This window comes from Macaca thibetana, chromosome 5 (assembly GCF_024542745.1).
Source record: "Macaca thibetana thibetana isolate TM-01 chromosome 5, ASM2454274v1, whole genome shotgun sequence".
Classification (NCBI taxonomy): Eukaryota; Metazoa; Chordata; class Mammalia; order Primates; family Cercopithecidae; genus Macaca; species Macaca thibetana.
Window position 1 is genome coordinate 141,049,254 of NC_065582.1, and position 24,572 is coordinate 141,073,825.

The 24,572-nt window shown below is 31.7% G+C and overlaps 1 non-coding gene across 1 annotated transcript; it reads right to left on the bottom strand.

Annotated features, from left to right (window-relative positions):
• Positions 1-24,160: 24,160 nt before the first annotated feature.
• Positions 24,161-24,267, bottom strand: LOC126955776 (U6 spliceosomal RNA). Its single transcript, XR_007726075.1, has one exon. It is a non-coding gene; the product is annotated as a U6 spliceosomal RNA (small nuclear RNA).
• Positions 24,268-24,572: the final 305 nt, after the last annotated feature.

The following is a 24,572-nucleotide window of genomic DNA, read 5'->3' on the forward strand; positions in this document are numbered from 1 at the left end:
ATTACCAAGATACAATGGATGTCTTTAGAGATACTGTATGGAAGAAAAGAGAATTTCTTTGCTATCTTTCTTCTATCATCTGTCCTTCACTGGTCAAAGTTTACCTTAATTTAATTGACTCCCCTGGAGGGTTGTCACTTGGATTACTTGGACCCTTCAGCAACCACTGGGGAAGTTGTGGAGTGTGACAGTTTCCTTCAGATGTTTGTGATGCTGGGCCCTTACTCTAGTGGAATTTATACAAGGAAACTAGCAGAGTGTCATTATTAAGAGCAACCATTTTTTACTTAAAAATATATGAATTGAGAAGCTGTGTAAGCCTTTATATCTGTTCAACTTTGGACAAATTGCTTAACTTCCCTATTTCCTGGGATACACATTTTAAAATAGGAATGATAACTGTGCTTGATGCATAGATTTATGGTAAGAATTAAATCCACTCTCAGTACTTCACCCAGGCTGCTACACAGTAAACTCACAATAAGATTTGCTGATATTGTATTGTGGTACTCTAATATGCTATTATTGTAATGTATCCTATATAAGAACTCTAGGATAAATGGAAAACATATATAATGTCAGTAATGAGTGTGTCTTTTATAAGGGTATATTTGGAGCTTTAAACAGTTTCTTTGAAGGTATAATGATAGCACTTTGCAAAACTTCATATGCTGATGAGTTATCATCTTACCCCAGTCAGAATGGCTATTATTAAAAAGACAAAAAATAACAGATGTTGGAGAGGATGCAGAGAAAAAGGAACTCATACACTCTTGGTGAGAATATAAATTAGTACATCCTCTATGGAAAATGATATGGAGATTTCTCAAATAACTAAAAATGGAACTATCATTCAGTCCTGCAGTCTCACTACTGGGTACACACCAAGAGAAAATCAGTATATCAAAAAGATACCTGTACTCACCTTTATTGTAGCACTATTCAAAATAGCAAAGATACAGAATAAGCTTGTGTCCATCAATGGATCAATGATAAAATGTCACATATATACACAATGGAATATTATTCAGCCATAAGAAGGCATGAAATCATGTCCTTTGAAGCAACAAAGATGGAACCGGAGATCATTATTTTAAGTGAAACAAGCCAGGCACAGAAAGTCAAATATCACATGTTCTCATTAATAAATGGGTGCTAAAATATGTGTACACATAGATGGGCAAAAAGAGTGGAATGATATAGAATGGAATCTCCAAATAGTGCAAAGGTGGGAATGAGGTGGATGGTGAGAAATCAGTTAATTGGTGCAATGTACATTATTTGGGTAATGGATACCCTTAAAGCTCTGCCTTAATCAATATGCAATCTATCCATACATTTGTACACATAAAAATATATAATATGATCCAAAAAATAATAATAAATACCAGCATGTGAAAAACAAACAAACAAACAAAAAAACTACCTTGACATGCTGAAGAAAAAGCTTCAACCTGGCTGTACATCTATAGTCCTGGCTTCCCTACTTTTAACATCACTTCATCTATTTGTTGAAACCTTTTTGGAAAGCACTAAAGTAATAAAAAAAAAAAAAAACCCTTCTTGTTCAGATAAAACTCTACCACAGATTAAATAAGAATGAGCTGCTTTTGAATTTTCCCTGTGAAATTGTTTTTATGTACTTCAAGTCAGTGACTGTTATAGTAAATATTGGGCCAAAATTAGGTAAAGTATAGCCTCATGGAAAGTCTTTAATATTTATAGGAGTTTTAAATCTCATTTCCTTTCCAAAAGAAACCTTCTTTAAAGTAACTATTTATTATAGATATAATAATGTGATTTTCATACACATCGAATTTAATTTGACTTGGTTTTCTGAGGAAATACTAAGGTAATTAATCCTGAGACTTACAACAAAATAATTGAAAGAGAACACTGTAGCTGTACCTTATTATTCTTTTCATGGGAGGTGATATTTTATGCATAAATGATTACAAAATGCTGGAGATTCTGAAGGGAGTCACCCAATATAATAAATAGTTTTCGTGTCATAATTCTGAACAGATAATACATGAAGAAGTACAGAATGAAGTCCAGAATGTCCCCTTTATCACTGATAAAGACAGCAGTATTAAGAAGACTCCCGTGAGAATTAAATAGGCTTTCACACCTAATCCCTACAACATGGGTTGGGGTTTACTTTTTCTTTTTTTTTTTTATAGTCTTTTTAAAATTATTATTATTATACTTTAAGTTCTAGGGTACATGTGCATAACGTTCAAGTTTGTTACATATGTATACTTGTGCCATGTTGGTGTGCTGCACCCATCAACTCGTCAGCACCCATCAACTCATCATTTACATCAGGTAAAATGATTATAAATCATGCTGTTATAAATCATGCTGCTATAAGGGGTTTACTTTTCATGTAGTGAGAGATAACATGTCCCTGGAGGCAACATGCATAACCTGTTACTTTCCCCAAACTTACCAATCAGAAAATGTCTCTCGCTGTTTTCATAGGCATCATGAGTAAGAGGAAGAGGAGGGAGATGAAATGTTCCAGTGAAATCTCTCCACATCTTTCTAGAGAAATCAGGAATAGGGAACAAATACTACCCTCTAATACACATTATCCATAATGCATTGGGATCCATGCTAAAAGTATATTTTAAGTAAAATCCTTTATGACTGCAAAGCTGTAGTAGTTTCCCCACAATTTGGAAATTGCAAGCAAACCAAACCAAAACAAAAACAAAACCTAAATCTTAGAAAAATGGCGAGGAAAAAATCTCCCCACAGCAGTTTCAAGATTTATTGATAGTTTTTATCAAAGTATATTTTTCAAAACCTTATAAATATGACTCTAACACAAATATAGAGTGACCATGGGAAACATTTAGATCGTAAATGAATGACAGAAACTGCATAATAGTACTTTGGTTCAGAAGAAATGTTTAGCAGATTACGTATATAAAGATACTGAAAAAAATTCTAGAGACAGATCAGTAATTTAGATACAAACTTAGTTAATACGATTATAAGACAATGAAACTATTACTTTTGGGATTGTGTAATGCACTGCATAGAAATAATTTGTATCTCTACCAGACACAAATTGACAAAGTATTATGATATTTTAGAAAGTCTGATTCCAAACTAATGGTAAATAGAAAATGAATAAAAGTCACGTTTCCTTATTAATTAATTATTAGATGTACCTGTTAAGACTTCACTTTCACCTAAAAAGACATGCAGTCATCATTTTGCCTAATTTTTAATTTCTGCCTAACCTTTTAAGAGTTTCTGCAATGCGTTACTTCTTAAAGGGGTTAAATTGAAAATAACATGAAGTAGAACGCATAAGTGGTAGGAGAGAAAATAAGACCCTTGAATTGCAAAGCCAGTACCCTCTCAATTATATTACAAGCCTTATAAGCAACTTTCCAGCAATATCATCCTGAAGATAAAAGTATCTAATTCTTAGTGTCAAGTAGGCAAGAGCCAGTGTTTAAACCTTAAAGAGAAGAGGAATCAAGAATTCTATTATTATCATAGTCATAGTTAAAATCAATGTTTTAGAATCCCAAGTCATTGTTAATTATTTAGTATTTACCTTTGATCAAGTACAGAAAAATCAGATTTTATTTTTAATTATAAAAAGTAAAAATGAGTTACTAACATATTTGAATTAAGACAGTGTTGTAGGATGGAGTGAAAAGAATATATGCAATAGCACCTAGTGTGTGGGGACACACTAGGAAATTGATGGATGAAGGCTCTGGGCTTAAGTTAGTTAACATGTGAGAATTATGTATGTGAAATTTTCTGCTAGAAATTATTTATATATAAACGAATTTGTATAAGTATAAGCATACTCGGGATGTTTTTAAAAATGGGTGCATTTATGCACTCTGCTATATAACCTTTTAATATGCCAGATGGGACATTTTAATTCAAGGATCCACTCCCTGAAAGCACCAACAGTAAGTACCTATTCAACACAGTATCCGTAGTTTTAAACGTTTACTGAGATGATTTTTAAAGACTGCTCAGTTTACTCTAATTTATGATGAGATTTGAGAATCATCAGGAGAGGATGTCATATCACATTGCATCCTCTAAAAACCTTGTAGACATTATTCTTAAAAAGGTCTGAAGTCCCCTTAGAAACATCTGCCTCTTCAGGGCATTTTCACGGTATTCTGAAAAGATAACAGAGACACATTCTCAGATATTCAGGGAGAAACATAACAAGCTCATCTTGGAGGAAATTTTATAATTTCAACTCTATTAATATTTCAAGGACAGTAGGTTACATTCTAGGGAGCTGCAGAGCTTAAGCTTAAATGCTGCAATTTATATTGCAAGTACAATAATAAAAAATCTATTAGTTTATTGAACACTTGTTCTTCATGTGAGAATAAAATGCTTCCCAATTACATGATTTCGAGTCACTTAAAACATTCATATATTGACCAAATGAAGTCATAGTGAATTTATTTAAATGTTTTTTGGTAGAGTATTAATTGGGATTTAGCTCTCAATATATTATTGGCAAAGTTGAGAGTGAAAACTTCTATAGAGTGAACTGTGTGGCTTTCAAAATGAAGGACAAAGTATTTTGAAAACTAGGTTAACACATACCAGTGGTTTTTCAAAAGGTTTCATGAAACCCATAGTGTTTTACGTTGATGTATCAGGATTTTTGCATTGTAAAATTCAAATTTAAATATAAAATGTAATTTTTTCTTGAAGTATAAGAAGAGTTGAAATTTAAATTAACTTATATTAAAACAATATATTATAGATAATAAAAGTGTAAACGAGCTACAAAATCAACTCAGAATAAAACTTTTCTAGTTATCTCTGAGACTATATTCAAACTTCTTGTAAATGCCTCACTGATTTGAAAGGTTACAGCTCTGCAATTGTCTATTATTAAAAATGAGGTCTGGATACGTCCATTCATATACAGTTTTACAGACAGCACCCTGGTAGGGCAAAACTCTGTTTATTCAAATAACTGGAACAATTTAGATGCATGTTATTGAAGTATGTGTTTACCACGGTTGCATCAAAACTCATGTAATGACAAGATCATATTATAGATATATAAACCATTTAAGTTTTGTGCATTTATCATTTGGCTTTCATGGTTACAACAATTCTGATGAAGTTTTATGTATTTTATTTGCCTGTTTCTAATATATTCTACTATTGATACAAGAGTCTGACTAGTTTAACTGCAAATTAGCCTGAAGTTGCAAGATAGGGCATTAAAAATGAGTGGTTTTCAGTTTCATGTGATTTTTCAAATAAATTAGCAAAATATGAACAAAAAGTAGTCACTCTGCTTTCTACCAATTTATAGGCTGTTCACATAGAGTCATCTCTGACCTTCTGCCATGTGCTTCATTATTCCTAGTTTATTCTCAATCCATAACTCAAGTAGCCGTTCTATTAAGTGCCTCAGATTACCCTATGTACAGGTTTATTTTCTTCATAACAGATACGTTATCTGAAATTAACTAAGTATCTATTTGTTTCTGTGACTTTTGTCTATCTAAATTTGTTTTTCTATAATTCCCATGAGGGCAAGGATTTTGTTTATCTTATTCAAGTGCCTGGAATTAAATATGCTAGGAAGAAAAAATAAGGAGATGAGGACAATAAGCAATGACACACCAGATACTGTCTTCCTGTTATCTTATAGACACTGAAAGGAATTTGACTTTCACCAGGAAAGAGGTTGAAAGTCACTGGAAAGTGTGATGCTATTCATGTTTCAAAGCGTTGATTTTGCCTTTTTTTTTTTTTTTCTGAGAAAGTTTGTGGACAAGCAAAAATGGACAGACACAGGAAAAACCACTTAGAATTATGAAAGCATAATAATTGTGATTTTATTTACACTGATTGTATTTAGTTTCTGTCTTCACCATTATAATCATTGTTTGTGGAAGTAAAATTGGCAAAAAAAAAAAAAAAACTCATAAAGATATTAAAATGTCCCTGAAATGTTAGTAGGCTACAAGACTATGACCTTTTCTTGACTAGTTTATTATACACATTCTGTTTCACAGTTCAAGTTATATATACTACAGGTATCATAGTATATGTCAAAAATGATATTCTCACTAATAACTAGTGTGATAAATTTAATCCATCAATAATTCAGAGGAAGTTCCCAAATCATTGGCTGTAAAGCGCTGTGTGCTTAGTGTTGTAGTCCCTAAAGATGGACTTCTCTTAGCCACATATCTATCCTGCCCTTACTGTGCTTAATGCTATGACTGCTTGTCTCATCTTACTCATCTTACTATACTTACTATACATTTTACGTCTTACTCATCTTACTATATTACATCTTACATCTTACATCTTACTCATCTTACTATACTTTTTGTCAATAAGACATATTATAATTACAAATATTTATCTGTGGAATGTATGCAAAAAGCATGATAGTTTGTTGAATGTCTGCATTTTGTCAGACACTTGCCAGGCACTGCACAACCCAACAACAGGAGTTCCTCTCTTATTTACAAATGAGGAACACTAGATCCATAGGAATTAAAGCGTGTGTGCATAGCCATTCAACTAGCAAAATTTGAGGGATTTTAATATATTCTCTCTGACCTCAAATTTAATGATATTTGTTTATTTTTTCTATATAATATTGACCAACCTCAAATGATTAAAAGAAAAAGAAAAACTTAAAATGGCTCATTGGCTGGTGAAAATAGACAAAGTCAATATTTATATTCTTGGATCTCCTCAGTTTTCTAGTCTGAGGTGAGGAATAATTTATAAATTTAAAAAAAAAAAAACTATGAATTGTCTGGATGCTTCTTGCAAACACATGTCATTTTTCTTCATGCTCTAAGTTACAAAAAGCAGATATTTCCAAGTGCTACCATAGAAACAAAACTACGGAATAAAATAGGGTTTTAAAACTAATAAAAAGTCATAATCACATACTTATTATAAATAATTTAAAAACTATTTGCTTTGGTTTTCTTCAGAAAAAAAGCTAAGGATTTAAATTGACTTAAGAAAGTTACTCTGAAAAAAGACAAAGAAAAATTATATTTAATCCCTTTATTGATAAAAGGAATTTCAAAGTAAATCCATTCAACTCAATTCAATCTGAGTCTCAATGCTTTCATTTTTTGTTTTACTTATCCTTAAAAGGATAGTTCATTAACTTCTCATGAACCCCTTAAGTAAAATCATATAGATTATAGAAAGTTACTATCAGTGTGTCTGTTATGTGTGTGTGCATGCTGCAAAATGCTTCTGATCATGTATTTTCCTCTAATTCTAATGTTGTTTTACACCTTTTAAATATAGAGAGATATATTTTTGTCAAGATTGTGATCTCTCGTCTCTCTAAAGTGAAATGTTTGGGATAGATTTTGAAAAATTTCATAAAAATGAGATTGTTATGAGATATAGGGTATAGGGTATGGGCTGTCAATATGTAGGCAAAATTTTCTTTTATATACCATTCTGCAAAGTTATATACTTTGATCATTCTGTGTCAATCTATAACAAAGTATTTATTCTATTTCCTAGTTTTAATTTTCTAATGTGACATACTTTACATATACTCAAGTGTAAAGATCTTAAGGGCTTAGGTTAATAAAATTTATCACCCCGAATAAAATTGAAAAATAAATTCAATCATCCCAGTAAGTTCCCTTGTTCTCTTTATAGCTTCTGCCATCAGGCAGACAAAACTTTTTCCTGGTTTCTGAGATGTTGAGTAATTTTTAATTTTTAATAGTTCATACAGATGGAATTTTATGCATTCAGTTGACTTTTGAGGAACATGGATTTGAACTGTGGGTGTCCACATATTTGTGAATGTTCTTCTGCCTCCACCACCCCAGTGAAAGCAAGACTACCCACTTCTCTTTCTCCTCCTCCTTAGCTTACTCAATGTGAAGTTGATGAGGATTCAGACATTTATGATGATCTACTTCCTAAATGAATAGTTAATATATTTTCTCCTCCTAATGATTTTCTTAATAACATTTTCATTTCTCCAGCTTACTTTTATTGTAAAAATATAGCATACCGTAGTTATAACATAAAAATTATGTGTTAATCAACTATTTATGTTATCAGTAAGGCTTCTGATCGACAGTAGGCTATTAATACTCAAGTTTTTACGGACTCAAAAGTTGTATTCATATTTTTGACTGTGCAGGGGTTCAGTGCCCCTAACCCCATGCTGTTCAAGGCTGAACCTGGTGCGTCTGAGTATATACATGTATATACAACATTTTGTGTCTAATTTATTTTGCTCAGCACAATGGTTTCCAGATAGATCCATGTTTTAGAATATATGAATCAATAATTTGTTACTTATTAGATATGAGCATAGCTTTCTTTAATTCATTTTTTAAAATGATTTTGACTATTTCTAGCTTTAGCCTTGACAGAATAAGGTGATTAAGAACATTTCTTTACATATTTTTGTAAGAAATATTTTTAATTCTTTTTGACAAGTAGAAAGGAGAGAAAATGCAGAATTAAAGATGCATTTTTAATGTTTTAAGAAAATGTCAAACCATAGTTCAATGTGGCTGTAATATTTTATACTTGTACAGAATGAATTATCAGTCATTTTGTTTTGAGAATTCTACACTGTGAAATAATTTATTTTTGTTTTATTTTAGATTTTTCTGATTAAAAATGTTAAATGCCATTTTATGTATACATATATGTGGTGTATATGATATTAGAGTATCATCTTTTGAGAAATATTTATTCATTGTTTGGCCAAATTTTAATTTGTTGGGTTTTTTTTAATTGCAGATCAATATGCATTTCTCATGTATTAAAGATTAAATCTTATTTCAGATTTATGTATTGTAAATATTTTCTATTCCAGCTTGTTAATTGCCTATTTATTTTGAGTAATGTTTTGGGAGATAATAAAATTTCAATTTTTATAAAATTCTATTTATTCTTTTTGAAGTGATTCATGATTTGTAGAATTAGTCTTTAAAAAATCTTTGCTTACTCTAAACATGTAAAATTATTTTTCTATATGTTCTTCTAAAATTTTGAAGGCTTTGATTTAACACCTATGTCTGCTTTATTTAACACCTATGTCTGTTCAGAATTGGTTTCAATTGCTTAATTTTTCTCCCCATTATGAATCACCTTTCACTATATTTTTGCATGGCTGGCAATTTGTTTTAGTGCCAGAGATTTAATTTGACTTTGTTGAATGCTGGATACTTTTGTATTTCCCATGAATACTCTTCATATTTACTTTAGGATGCAGTTATGTTACTTGGAAAGTGTTTCATCTTTTCCAGTCTTGCATTTGTTTCGTTAAATAGAGCCAACATTGGGGTTCCAATACTTTCTTTCAGGCTTAAGATTGATCTCAAATTATTTGTCATGTATAGGGTTATAAAGAGGCTAAATTTTACTTTCTCTATATAGATGTCCAATTATCCAGTAAAATTTTTAGGAAGTATGTGCTTTCTTTGATAATTTATTGCCTTTGTTTTATCATCAACTGCTTCTTCATGGAGCCTGCTATGGTAAGGCTTTTTGACCCCACCCAAATCTCATCTTGAATTATTGCCACATAATCTCAGTAAGCCCCACATGTCAAGGGAGAGACCAGAAAGAGGGAACTGGATCATGGGGGCGCTTTCCCCCATGATAGTCTCGTGATAATGAATGTGTTCTCATGAGATCTGATGATTATATAAGGGGTTCTTCCCCCTTACCTCCACACTTCTCCTTTCTGCTGTCTTGTGAAGAAGGTGCCTTGTTTCCCCTTCATCTTCTACCATGATTGTAAGTTTCCTGAGGCTGCCCCAGCCATCCTGAACCATGAGTCAATTAAACTTCTTTCATTTTTAAATTACCCAGTCTCACACATTTCTTTATAGCAGTATAGAAATGGGCTAATGCAAAGCACTTGTTCATTTTACTGGGGAGTTTTGTTTAGATGTTAATATTTGGTTCTATAGAGGCTCATTGCTCCTGAGAAGTCATTGTTACTAGACCATCTCAGTAAATAGAAGAAAGAGATACAAGAAAACTATTGCATGATCTTGGTAGCAGGGGGTGGAGGAAATGAGGAGATGGAGGTAAAAGTGTACAAAGCTACAGTTATGCAGTATGCATGAGTCTAGAGATCTAATGTGTAGCATGAGGACTGTAATTAGTACTATTGTATCATAGATAGGACATTTGCTAAAGGAAGAAATTTTAGGTACTTTTACCCTACCCACATAAAAGGTCTATGTGAGATATTGGATATATTCCCATGTTTGAATGAAGTAATCATTTAGCTATGTTCATGTATATAAAAACATCATGTGTACCTTAAATATATACAGTATAATCAAATATAGATTATATATTTGAAATAAATATATGAGCTATATCTAATAACTTTATAATAAAACATTTTCTATCAATTATTATGTAAGAAATACTACTGCTATTTTAGTAATAATGTCATTACTTACTTTATGTTTAATTACAGAATAAGAAGTACAAAAATAGTTAGAAAGAATAAATAAGACCCAGAATTTGCTAGCATGATAGGGTGACTATAGTGAAAAATAATTTAATCATACATTTAAAAATAACTAAAAGAGTATAATTGAATTGTTTGCAATGCAAAGGATGACTGCTCGAGGTGATAGATACCCCATTTACCCTCATGTGATTATTACACATTGCATGCCTGTGTCAAAATATCTCATGTTGCTTATAAACATATACACATATTATGTACACACCAAAAGTAAAAATTTTTTAAATAAAAAATAAATAAAATATGAATTTAAAAAAGAAAGAAACTATTATATGCAATATTGGTTAAGAACAGGTTCTTGGTGGGATGCGGACCAGATTTCAGTTCCCGATGATTCTTACTAAATATATAAGCTTGATCTTGTTTTTAGCTTTTCAAAATCACCATTTGTTCAGCTCTAAAATGAGCATTGCTATAATAATGATTTCTTTATTAAATAATAATTATAACACGAAACAGTACAGTTTCCAAAATAGTATTAACTCAGTAAATTTCAACTATTTCCATTATTAATATTATAAAAACTTTGGTACACAGTTTTCATAAATATTTTGAAGAACAGGTGACTTTTCGGGAGATGATGAATATGCCTGGGCACATTAACCACACTCCAAACAATATGCTTAGAAAACTAAAATCCAGATTCTCAACATCCATATTATGCTAATACTTCACACTTAAAATTGTGTTTTACTACAGTCTTTCTACTTTACAAAAAAAAAAAATGATATATTTTTGAAACATCTTGAACTCTACAGTGCCAAACTAAAGACAGTTTAAAAGATTGGTGTGGCTGAAATATTCTTTTTTTTTTTTTTTTTCTTTTTCTTTTTTTTTTTTTTTTTTTTTTTTTTTTTTTTTTTTTTGAGACAGGGTCTCACTCTGTTGCTTAGGATGTAGTGCAGCAACCTTGACCTCTCAGGCTCAAGCAATCTTCCCACCTCAGTCTCCCAAATAGCTGATATTACAGACACACAGCACCATGTCTGGCTACTTTTTGTATTTTTAATAGAGATAGGTTTTGCCATGTTGCCCAGGCTGGTATTGAACTCTTGGACTCAAGCAATCTGCCTGCTTTGACGTCCTAAAGTGCTGGGATTACAGGTGTGAGTCACCATACCTCGCCCGAATTATTATTTATTTAAGGCACTGTGTCTCTGCACTTTGGTGTTGTTTATTTTCTTGTCTTATATCTATTACTTTTAAACTGAAATATGATGCTAACAATAGTCTTTCATTCATACTGATATTCTGAATTGAAGGTATTGGGGCATAAGTGTGACAATAACTGATCTAATTAATTCCTAATCAATCTGCTCAATTCTAGTTTCTCCATTTTACTCCTCACGTATCTTCCTCTGATATATTCATACTGCAAGTACCAGTTTCAAATTCTCATTTCTTCTCAACTAAAGTACTTCAATGTTGATAAGCTGACTTATGTGCCATATTGTCCAAGATAGTCCTTATTTATGCCTGCTGTCCCAATATCCAATATAGTTTAGCATTTATCTCAGACAAAAGTAATCTGAAGTGTTCAATTATGTAGTCACCCTATTACTAGGGAATTAGTGTAGATAGTTTAGAGGAGAAGAAGAGACAACTAGTATTAGGGTGATTGGGTAGCTGTAAATGAGAAGATTAAAAGATAAGTTGGGCTTTTGGAATGAGTTACAGGATGTTTGTACTTTTTTTTTGAGATAAAAAATGCAAGACATTGAATATTTTTTGGAAAATTGTGGGAATGATGACTCTGCTTCAGTCATTTGAACTAGCTTTGTGTGTATGTGTGTGTGTGTGTGTGTGTGTGTGTGTAAAGTCCATGTAATCTTATCCAGAATGTAGGGCATATAAAAGCCATAAGAAAGAATAGAAATGTGGAAGCTTTGGCAGTTGGTAAGAACAGCAGATAGCAATTATAAGAGAACTGAAAACAAAATATTTTCAATAATAATATAGTAAATAATGCGCGTATTTCACACGTTCTATGCTACAGGTTTCTATCTTGTTTAATCCCCGTAATAATTCTATGAAGTGGAAACTATTGTTTTTCCATTTTTGCAAATAAAAATTTATGCAGCAGGTTAAGAGGAAATAAAATGTTACCTGAAAATATTTTTAATGCATTTGGTTTATATAATTTAAAATAAAAACTTATTTTTCAATTTCTACAAGTCAAATATGTTTATTTCCTTATAAATGTTTATGGAGGTTTAAAATACACTTTAAACTCCTAACAACAGGAAAAATCAGTAGTCAAAGATGAGTAAACTAATTTCACTTCAAATTCTGCACTTGATATTTTATCAGAATTCACATTCTACTATAATATGACTGTGGGAATTATCCTGATAATTCACAAAAAAAGCTTTTGCCAAATAATCATATATAATTTTTCCATATTGAAGATTAATTTCAGTAACTGGGCTTAAATTAAATAGAATGATATTATTTTATTCAAGTAACTTGCTTTTAGAAGGATGATCAAAATAAACTACCCTTCTACCGAAAAGATATGCTTTATTATTTAAACTTACTCTAAATTTCTTTTAAACTGGTCACTGATATAATGGTAAAAGTTTTAGTAATGAAAATGAACACACTGAATTGTTCCTTTGAAGCTTAAGTTTCTGTAAATATTTAGGGAAAAGAGAACACAAATAGGAAAGCAGAAAGTAAGGGTCAAGATTTTCACTATCCACTATGGTAGTCACATGCAGCTGCTGTGCACTTGAACTGTGCCTGGTCTGAAGTAAGATATGCTGTTAACATGAAATATATGCTGATGTGAAAAATGATTATAAATACCTCGATGAGCTTTACATTCATTTAATGTTGAAATGACAATTTGGATATAAAATTAACTTTACCTGTTATACTTTTTAAGGAACCTGCTAAAAATTTAAAATTGGATGTGTGGTTTGTATTTGTGGCTCACTTTATGTTCTACTGGACAGCACTTATCTAAATAGTAGGTATAGATGTAGAAAGCAACCATAAGAGGAAGGCAAAGTACATCTTAGAATCGCACTCTGCATTCATTTATAAGAGAGATAACAAATCTATGACCTAATTGTAAATTTTAAAAAGAGGAATTAAATTTACTGACTCATGTAAATACACTAAGGAAAGAAATCTCCCAGTTTAACAAGTGAGAATAAATATGTCTAGAGTGACAAAGTTTTCTGTAATTGGTCTCAATTACAATACGGGGGAAGGGAAAGAAGAAAACAGTATCAACATATCAGATGATGGTGAAATATATTGACTATACTTAATTAGTATGAATCACCATCCCTTATTCTAGAACACCAAGCATTAGGCCTCAATTGTTTTTTTAAAAAAATATTTTTATTTTTGATGTACTTGAAAATTTACTTATGCCAGTACATGAAGTATTTATTTATTTGGGGTAGTTTTAAGCAGAAATCAATGTATTAACGTGTAATACAATTTATCCAAGTTCCAGGCATTCAATAATTTCTGTGGGAATTAAGAACTTTATGGATCTAGTATCAGTATAAAAACTTATGTTTAATAAAATTATTCATGTCTTTATTATTCGAGAAACCAGATTCTCTAAAAAAATAAAAATAATAATTTTCTTTTTCTTTATATTAAGATAGATCTCTTAGAAAATACAATCAGGATGCAAAGGCTTGATAGTTGTATTTAGTACACAATGGTAATATCTGAGCAGGTTCTGACAAAATAAAAATGCTAAAATATGATCCGTTTATATTTTGACTTGTGCTTTTAGAGATGTATTTGATGGAAATCAGTCTTCTGACTGATTGCACTCTGATCTTATCTCTAAACACAAAGTCTTACGCAGCCGTTTCCCTTACAAATGAAAGTAGCATGCAATTCAGCTAATATATATTAATCGTATTCAAATTTATTAAAACTCTATTGTTTTGCGTCAAGCACAACAATGCCACCTACAAAGGAAAAAAATCTGTGATAGCTAAGTTACTGTCAGAGCACTACCCTAGACAATTTGCAGAAAAGAGTGAAAGAAAGAAGTAAAAAAAGAAAGGGAAAGGAAGAAAACAGTATAAACTACTTGTTCCAAGTAAATTAAAGAAAAAAAAAGCTTTCATTAACTTTTAGAATAAGCACTTCAAAATAATTTAAAAATAATTCAACAACTGCTGCCTTAAGCACAGATATAAAAGCTGTTGCTGAAAAATAAAAACAGCTGGCAAGTCTGTGTATTGGAAAACAAAGGCAATCAGTTGAAAACACTAATTTCACTAGGAGTAAATTAACAAAATTCCAAAAATAGTTTATTTTCTATTAGGGTGATTCATCACAGTCCTTGTGTACAATTTTGGGAAAAAATCTTTTCGGATCATAAAAAAACGGTAAAATAATATGAGTTTAGGATCTGGAAGATGTTTTCAGGCCATTAACTCACAAAACTTTAGTGTTCAGAAGCACATTTTTGTTGTGCTTATTTTTGTAAGATAAAAAAATACCATATTAGCAAGTTTTTAATGTTTGACATTTGTCTTTATTGGGCCGGGCGCGATGGCTCAAGCCTGTAATCTCAGCACTTTGGGAGGCCGAGATGGGCGGATCGCGAGGTCAGGAGATCGAGACCATCCTGGCTAACACGGTGAAACCCCTCTCTACTAAAAAATACAAAAAAGTAGCCGGGTGAGGTGGCGGGCGCCTGTAGTTCCAGCTACTCGGGAGGCTGAGGCAGGAGAATGGCATAAACCCGGGAGGCAGAGCTTGCAGTGAGCTGAGATCCGGCCACTGAACCCCAGCCTGGGTGACAGAGCAAGACTCCGTCTCAAAAAAAAAAAAAAAAGAAAGAAAAAGAAAAAAAAAAAAAAAAGTGGCTATTGAAGATAAAATTTTCCAAAGCCTGAGAAAAATTTGCTCCATCTTTTTAATTACCTATTGTTTATTTGATTATAAAATTTGTCCTTCATATTGATCAAGATCTATTTGTAGGCTAATATTTTACCTGAGTAAAGTGGTATGGTAATTTATGGTAATTTAACTCACTGTTAAAATGTTAAATTAGGCCAGGCATGGTGGCTCACGCCTGTAATTCCAGCATTTGGGAGGCCAAGGTTGGCAGATCAGTTGAGGTCAGGAGTTTGAGATCAGCCCAGCAAATATGGCAAACCCAGTCTCTACAAAAAATACAAATGTTAGCTGGGCATGGTGACGGGCACCTGTCATTCCAGCTACTCGGAAAGCTAAGGCAGGAGAATCACGGAGGTTTCAGTGAGCCGAGATCATGCTGCTGCACTCCAGCCTGGGCAACAGAGCGAAACCTTGTCTAAAACAAACAAACAAACAAACAAAACAGTGAATTATTTCTTTTCTGCTACTTGCCACATTCCTCCCTCCATTCTCCACACTACTTTGATCACACTGAGGACCTCCTCCCATCAACATCCAGAGGATCAGAACCTTTAGGATTAACACCACAGGGTGTGTGTTGGGGTGCCAGTAATGTATAATGCACTCACTCTGACTGGTTTGTGATGGTATCATACAAGTTTTAAATGTTTTGAATAAAATTGCATATTTGAATGAGTGGGTTATGTCGCTGTCTGCAACAGTTTTGACATCTCTATATGCATACTTTCAGAAATGCTCACTTGTTTAAATGGCAATAATTTAGCATTACAGAAGTATAGGTCTTCATGAGTTAATAAATAAATAATTGTGTTACAAAAATATTCATCCTTAAAGAATAATTCTTCTATTTATTCATATAGTTTCTGAGCACCTATGTGCCAAATGCTGTACTTGTTAGATAGAATACAGTGTTGAATAATCAAGACATTTTTTATTATAAAACATATTATATTTTATTTCTCCCTTCAAATAAGCTTTTCAAAGCTTTCAAGTGCCATAATCACAAATATGTAGCAGATTATATTAATATGTCATGTGCTTTTTACCAGTGCTTTTTTCTTTTTAAAATTTATTAGCTAAATAAGCAATAATGAATTACTACCTGCCCGATATTAAATATGATATTATGAATATATCAAAAAGTATTGTTTGCTTCTGTTCGAAATGGCCTTTTCTTTACATGTGAAATACACACACACACACACACACACACACACACACCACCCAACATTGAACGGCTTGTAGTAGGCAATTAATGACTGAAGACTAAAATTACTATTCAAGTTGTGTCATACTTAATATGCTCCTTTAGTTAACCTGCACCAAAGAAAACAGTTTCTCTTATTTTTTTTTCCTTGAAATACCTTCCAAGGTTCAAACAGTGCCTCCAATTTTACAATTCTACGATTTTGTATATAAGACATTGTTCAGATTATGTATATTGTGCTTGTGTTTATTATGCATCAGCAACTTTGCATAGTAATTCATTCACAGAAAATGATATAAAAATTGAATTGGAATTAACTGAAAGATACAACATATTCACATCTCCAGACTTATTCTAAAAGCCTACACATTCTTTAGTTTTGAATGTGATCATCTTAGACATTGATATAAAATGTGGGAAATTATCAATTCATTTACACTGTCAGCCAAACTTACTTTGGGAAATTATCTGAATTGTCTACACTGATCAACATTAAAAGAAAACCATTTTCTGCAACAGTCCCTAAATGAACTCGTTTGATAAGAGTTACAACTTTGAGTATTCCTTAATGTTAATTCTAGATTTAGATTTATTCTCCATCACTTTCATTACTTTGTTCATATATTCATTGAGCAAATATTTTTAGTACATTATAAACAATAGGCATTACATTTTTGAACTACGGTGGCAAATTCAAGCTTCTTCCCTATTGTCATGGGAGACTTGAAGAGGAAACAAGCATTACATGTAGAACATAGTGAAAGTGCTATGAATAAAAATAAATAAAGGAACGGAATAGGATGTACCAGGTTTGTGAACAGAAGATATTATAGGTAGAAGAAATGTCAAGTGCAAGTGCCCTGAAGAACAGCAAGTAGACCAGGATGTGGATCACAGAAGTAGTGAAGAGAGTGAAGGGCAGAGTCAGAAAGGTAACAGATATTGGTTATGATGGGTACATATGGGCTTCTGTCCCTGTATTGATTGATAAGAAAACACACTGAAGAGGGGGAATTTAAAAGATTAATAGCATGAAATAAATTTGTAAAATGTTACGTAGCTGCTGTGTTTAAAACAGAAATGCAGGGTCAGAACTGGGGAGAAGATTTAGAATGCAAATGCAAGAATAATCCAGGTGAGAAATGATGGTTTGGACCAAGATAGCAGATATGACAGTGTTAAGAGGTGGTAGAATTATTAATTCATTTGCAAAATAAAGCAAATAGGTTACTGGCGAATTGAATTTGAATGAGAGAAAAGGGAAACATTCAAGGATGAGTCTAAGTTTTGGTATCAGAAATTAAAATTGGGAAGTAGTCTATAATTGAAATAGCACTGGATGGAAAAGAAACAGTTTTCGAGATATGAAAGCAACCCATTTTGGGATATGTTAATTTTCTAACTTCTGTTAGACACCTAAATGAAGATACCAAATAAATAGTTGAATATAACAGTCTGGAGTTCAAAAAATAGTTATCAGCCAGTGATATAAATTCTATGAACATTAGCTGCGAAATGATTCTAAAGCAATGGAATTGTATGAGATCATCAAAACGGTGCAGGCGGATGATTAAGAGAAGAGATTCAATTACTAATCCTTGTAGTCCTTGAATACGAAGTGGTCAAAGTAATGCAGAAACACCAGCAAAGCAGACTTGAAGGGAGAAGGCAGTGAAATACATGACCTAGAGGCCAAGTGGAAACACAAAAACTCATCAAAGAGAAGCAAATGATCAACTATGTTTAATTTTCTGTCAACTGCAATAAAGATAGAGTGTTTGACAATGTGGAAGCCACTAAAGCTTTTATATAGCAATTTCAAAAGAACAGTTGTAGAAAAACCATTCATTGGAATAGTCTTGACTTAGAATGGCAAGAGAGGAATTGAGGACATACAGCAAATTTTTTTTTTTTTGTATGGTGGGAGTTGAAATAAAGGTAATAAATGTGGTGGTTGATTACAGAGAAAATTAAGAAAGGTGATAATTTTGAAAAATAATTTGAAAAATGTAAGCAAATTTGAATGCTATTAGGAATGTTCTAGTAGGCAGGAAAAAAATTGATGATGTAGGAAAAAGATAGGAGAGATAGTAATATTGATAGATCTATGTCCTTGAGTAGGAAGAAAAGGATGGAATAATGGGCACAAGTAGAGAAACAGGTTTTAGATAGGAGCCCAGACAGATTGTTGTTGGTAGCAGAAGGAAATATTGAGTATCTGGGCATAGCTTCCGGTACACGCGTACTGTGCTGATGGCGTTGTATTAAAGTACTCTTCCACCAGCTCGTAAGTTTTTAGTCAAATAGGAAGAAAATGGTCAGTTGAGAATGACAATGACAATGGGGCTGTGACTGGAAGATGTGACAAGAGAAAAATTAATAAAGTTACTTCTAGGAGTGTGTGAGAGTCAATGGACCACTAAACTGAAATAAGATTACCTGGCATCACTATGAGCATGCTTTAATGAAATGATCATTGATTTAAAGTAAGCCCTGAAAGTATGGTGGTGTTTTTCTCTTCTCACATTCAGCTTTCCCAGGATAGGCTTAAAGTAGGGAAAGGGGCCGATTTACTGACATTTGCAGTTTCGCAGTCATACTGAGAGGTGCCAAAGGGCTAAAATTAGATGCAACAGAGTCATTATAATACTATAAGATGAACAGAAAGAGGTGTGATGAGTTGAGGGAGTAGCATGGGTAGTAAAGGTGTAGACTCAGTAGACTGTTGATGTAATATAAAAGAAATAGTGAACTATAAAATCAAGAAGTCCTGATAGAGAATGGGAGGACCCAGTTAGAATACTTATTTCAATTAATTAAAGAGTATGAGTTTTGTTCTCAAATAAAACTTGGCAACTTACTAAAAATCAATTCTCACATATGTAAACCAGAGAAAATAAATTTATCTGTAAGACTTATTAGGAGGAATACTTGAGATAATCCAGGTAACATGCTTAGGCCTGTGTCTATATATGGTAATTGTTGTGCAAGTGTTGCTAATATTATTGGCACTATATGATGACTACACTGCTATTGATCAGGATGTAAAACAACATTGATCTCCATTTTAATAATGATATCTTAGATTCATAGGCTGAATTATAATCCACGCCTTAAGGGTAAAAACTGTTAATTTTAAATATTTCTTGTATTTTATTTTTCATATTTTCATGAACATAGAATACTAATAATAAAAAACTTCAAAGAATTGTGTAGAAATAGATGATATTACAAATAAAACCATCATTGAACTATTATGACAGGTTAGTTTTATTGCATTCAAAAGAAAAAATTCTATAAACAATTGCTAAGTATTAATTAAATATATATTCCATATTTAATACTGGGCTAGATGTAATTTAAAAAAAATAAAATATATGTACTTTAATATCTTAAAAAGTTTATGACATACTTGGGGAGAAATATATCCACACATGAGTGAAATGAAAATAAAATCAATTATACATACTTAAATAAATTATGTGGGAAGTATTTTAAATCCACTGTTTCTTCTCATTAGCTTTTTCTGGTGAAAATATTAATCATTTTTAATGCTCTTGTTTTATCCCTTCGGAAATGACAGTTTAACTTGAACAAATTCCAGTACTGTTAATTTTCAAATAGGAAAATAACGGAAATTTACTTTCAATCATATTAAGCAAACCTACTTTTTTTCTGGAGAAAACGTATTTGTGGTTGTAAAAGTCAAAACAATGCTAGAGAATAACCTTTAAAATATTTATCAGATTTCCCAAAGGCAAAAATTGCAGCCATACTGTTTTTGGCTGATCCTAGAATGCCCTGCCCACTACTCAATATTGATTGTTGAAATATAATTAATCTAGCAATATTTCCAAACCTTTTCAATATGTGAGGCAATTCATTCTCAAGAAAGCATTTTAAGTTATAAAAATGGAGAAGATAGAGATTAATTGAAGTATTTATTTTATAGCATTTGTGATGACTAGATGACTATAGAAAAACACTAATGTTTCACATCACATTTTTTGGCAATATTATGAGGTTTTTGCAATCTTTTTTATGAAAGCTAGTGAGTCATCATCTACACATTTTTCTCTGCAATTTAATGAATGTTTAGAACTCTAGCCATCTCTTGTGCAACTTATTTTGCCAAAGAAGTACGAGAAATTAGCTGATTAAGCTCCAAAAAGTTTCTGAAGTTTATGTTTAAGACCCAAATTTTATAAGCATTAATTTATATAGGTTATCAATGAGAGTAGTTATTTAAAAATCTGATTTATTTTTTATTAGAATGTAAACTAAAATATTGTATGTTGAATTTATTAGTTTAGTGGTACAGATAACAGATAACAAATATGTATTTTTTTTTTAGTTGGAGAGTTTGGGTCATGACCCCTAGCCTATTAAATTCTCACAAGAAAAATCCTAGGCAGATTAAAATATAGATATTTAGTCAATTTTCTGAGGGAAATATAAGACATTTAGTATGGCTTGTAAGAAAAAATTTTGAGAAGGACTTGAGATCAAACAATTTTATTTATTAAAACTCAATTCCACTTTCTACCCCTTTCCTCTTTACAGCCTAGCACAGTGCCTACCCCATTTTTGTCCGTGAGTACTTGCTCTGTATCTCAACAAAGATAGTTAGTGGAGGCAAATGCCTGCAAAGTATCTCAACTAACTGTAAACATTCCTACAATTTTGGCATAAAGCATTGATATATACATTTTGCTAGAGGCTGGAAAGTTTTCAGAGAAAAAGGAAGATTGAATTCTTGAGATTGGAATGATTGAGATAAACTTTATTTCTCCTTCATATCCAGCATAGGCTCCAATGGTGATGGTGGATTTGCAACACAGCAGAACATTAGCCCAACTACATTAGCCACATTATTTCAGCCAGCATTCTCAAGTGCTCATACCTACCTACACATTTCCATTCTTAGTGTATTTCCATTCAGATGAATTTAACTCACTCAGATATTTGCTTTAAAATTACAGTACTTAATCTTATAAAGCCAGGATTTTTTTTTTCTTTTCTTTTCTTTTTTGAGTAAGAAAATCAAAACTATAGAGACAGGGAACGGTCACTGGTTGCCAGGGGTTTCAGTCTGTGGAGAAGGGACAATTAGGTGTGTAGCAGAGGAGATTTTTACAAAGTGGAGCCATTTTTATGATACTACAGTGGTGGATACATAATATTATTCACATGTTTATCAAAATCCATAGAACCATAGAACACACAGAGGTAACTCTAATGTAAACTATGGGCTAGTTAGCAATAAATTATAAATAATGTGTCATCAATTGTAACAGATGTACTGCAGCAAGGCGTAAAGTTAATAACAGGAGAAATTGTGATTGGGGGAAAGGTGAAGAGGGGATATTTTGGAATTGTCTGCAAATTTTGCTTAATAATTTTATAACCCTAAAACTGTTTGGGAGGCCAGGTAAACAAAGGAGATCGAGACCATGGTGACTTAAAAAAAAAAAAAAATTAGCCGGGTGCAGGGGCGGGCGCCTGTAGACAGCTACTCGGGAGGCTGAGGCAGGAGAATGGCGTGAACCGTACTTCTATCAGTGAGCCGAGATACTTACATAATCTCATTATTTTACATTTGTAGAAATTTCATCTTAAGTGGTTTCAAGAAGCATACAGTATCACTAAATTATATGAAAAATCAGAAAACAGAATCATACATTGATACCGTATTTACAGAATTAATTGAAAGAATAAGCAGTAAATAATAATATTGCTACTATAATAAGATAAATTAAATTCTACAATATTTAATGTAGCAGATTATATAGAATAAATAGCATATAATAAGTGGTAAATATGATAAACAAGATAATAAAACAGTTTAACAATTTCAAAAATGCAAGGATGAATTAATGTTTTAAAAAACCTTAATATAAGTCAATATTTTTATAGATTAATATACAATAAGCCATAGGGTGATCTGAATAAAAATATAAAATCTTTAAAAAACTTAAAAAAAAGAATATCTCAATATAATTAAAATAATTAAAAACATATATCTTGTTGTAAAACCTAATATTTTGCCTAATAGTGATATAATCAAATGTACCCATTAAAGTAAGGAATACGATCATGAGTCCATCAAACCTATTAGCTACATTAATATGGCAGTATACACTAACACAGTAATATAAAATACTATAGTAAAGAAATTATAAAAATTATTGTTATGTATGGTTGATATCATTGTATGCTCACGAACTATAAGAAAATAGAGCAATAGCTGTATGAGGAATAAGTCAAGGGACCAGTTAGAAATTATTATAAGAAAATAAAGAGAAATATTTTGATGTAAATTTACCTTATATGAGGAAAGTTTTAAATCTTTACTAATTCACATGAGAGCCTATGTTAATTAATTGCAAATCATATTTTATTCCTAGCCAAGACACATACACTTTCTAAATATATTGTCTACAAATTTGTAAACACATCCACTGTAATTAAAGTTCCTAATACAATTTGTAAAATATTTTTGCGACCTTAAACAAATACTCTAACCTCTTGCTTAAAAAATACTCATGTGAGGGTGATACAAAAAAAGGTAAAAAGTAACATACTTGTGGAAAACTTTTTGTATCTGATATTGAACCTTAGTGAGGTTTTAACAATGAAAACAGTGTGATGCCAGCATACGAACAAAAGAATGTTATCAGCTTGGCAGAAGATAATAAAATATCTGAAGGACCACAGTTTAAGAGATAATGTTCTTTATTATTTACTTAAACTGTCTGGAATTGGGTAGTTTTGCATTTTTTTTTTTTTTTTCCCAGTAGCTCTGGATCTGTGTCTCCTCATTACAAGACGCCTTCCAGGGTAACAGACAAGTCCTAAACAACAGCAATCCATGAGGAAAGGAATCAGTGAGTGGAAAGAAAATATTCTTCCTGCAGTCATCTCTAATATGGAGAAAGGCAATATTCTTTCAATATGTCATTTACCAGAAGTGGGTTTACATGCTTACCCCTTGTCTTAACACTAGCAAAATGGCGGGATTATAGTGACTGATGTAGGCCTATTAAGTTTCATCCCCTGATCTTTCCTCACATATCTGTTCAGTAGACGTAGCTGGGATAATGTTAACAATATCAAGAGCCAGTGATGGATATCAAATAGGCCAGTCACACTCTGTGCCTACATTTCAATCAGTGGATCAGAATTGAGAGTATGGAGACATTTACTGTAATATTTGATTAAAATATATTTTTTAATCAATGGAGTAAGGAATGAATTATTCAATAACTGGTATTGGGGTAATTGCCCATATCATTTGGAACAACAGTTTAAAAAAATTATATTATTCATTATAATTTGTAATAAAAGAAATGTCAAATTAAATACTAATTCCAAAGTAGACTTTAGAACAATAAAATGAGTAAAACAAGATAGTAAAAAAATGTTTTAAAGCTTTAACTGGAGAGGGTTATTATGAAAGGACCATAAAATCTAGTTTTTATTTAATTAATTGGTTTATTCATTTATTTATTATGTTTATTTTTGAATAAATTTTAATGGAACACCTCATGAATTTGTATGTCATCCTTGTGCAAGGGCCATGCTAATCTTCTGTGTATCATTCCAATTTTAATATATGTGCCACCCAAGTGAGTACTAACCATAAAATCTTAGTAAAAAATAACAATTCCTGTGAATATTTGAAAATTTAAAATTATTTTAAAGCAAAGGAAAAAGTTATTAAAATAAGACTAGATTTGTTAAATGCTACATCTGTGTAAGAAAATGAATGTATATTAGCTCATGCAATCAACACTGACAATCTAATCAGATACTTCTACTGCAGTAGTTTTCTATATGTACATAGAAAAACAGATACACAGAGGGTTAAGAAATAGCATAAAGATATCGAGTAAGTGGAAGAGTTAATATGAGTTCATATAAAAATTGCATACTCTTTTC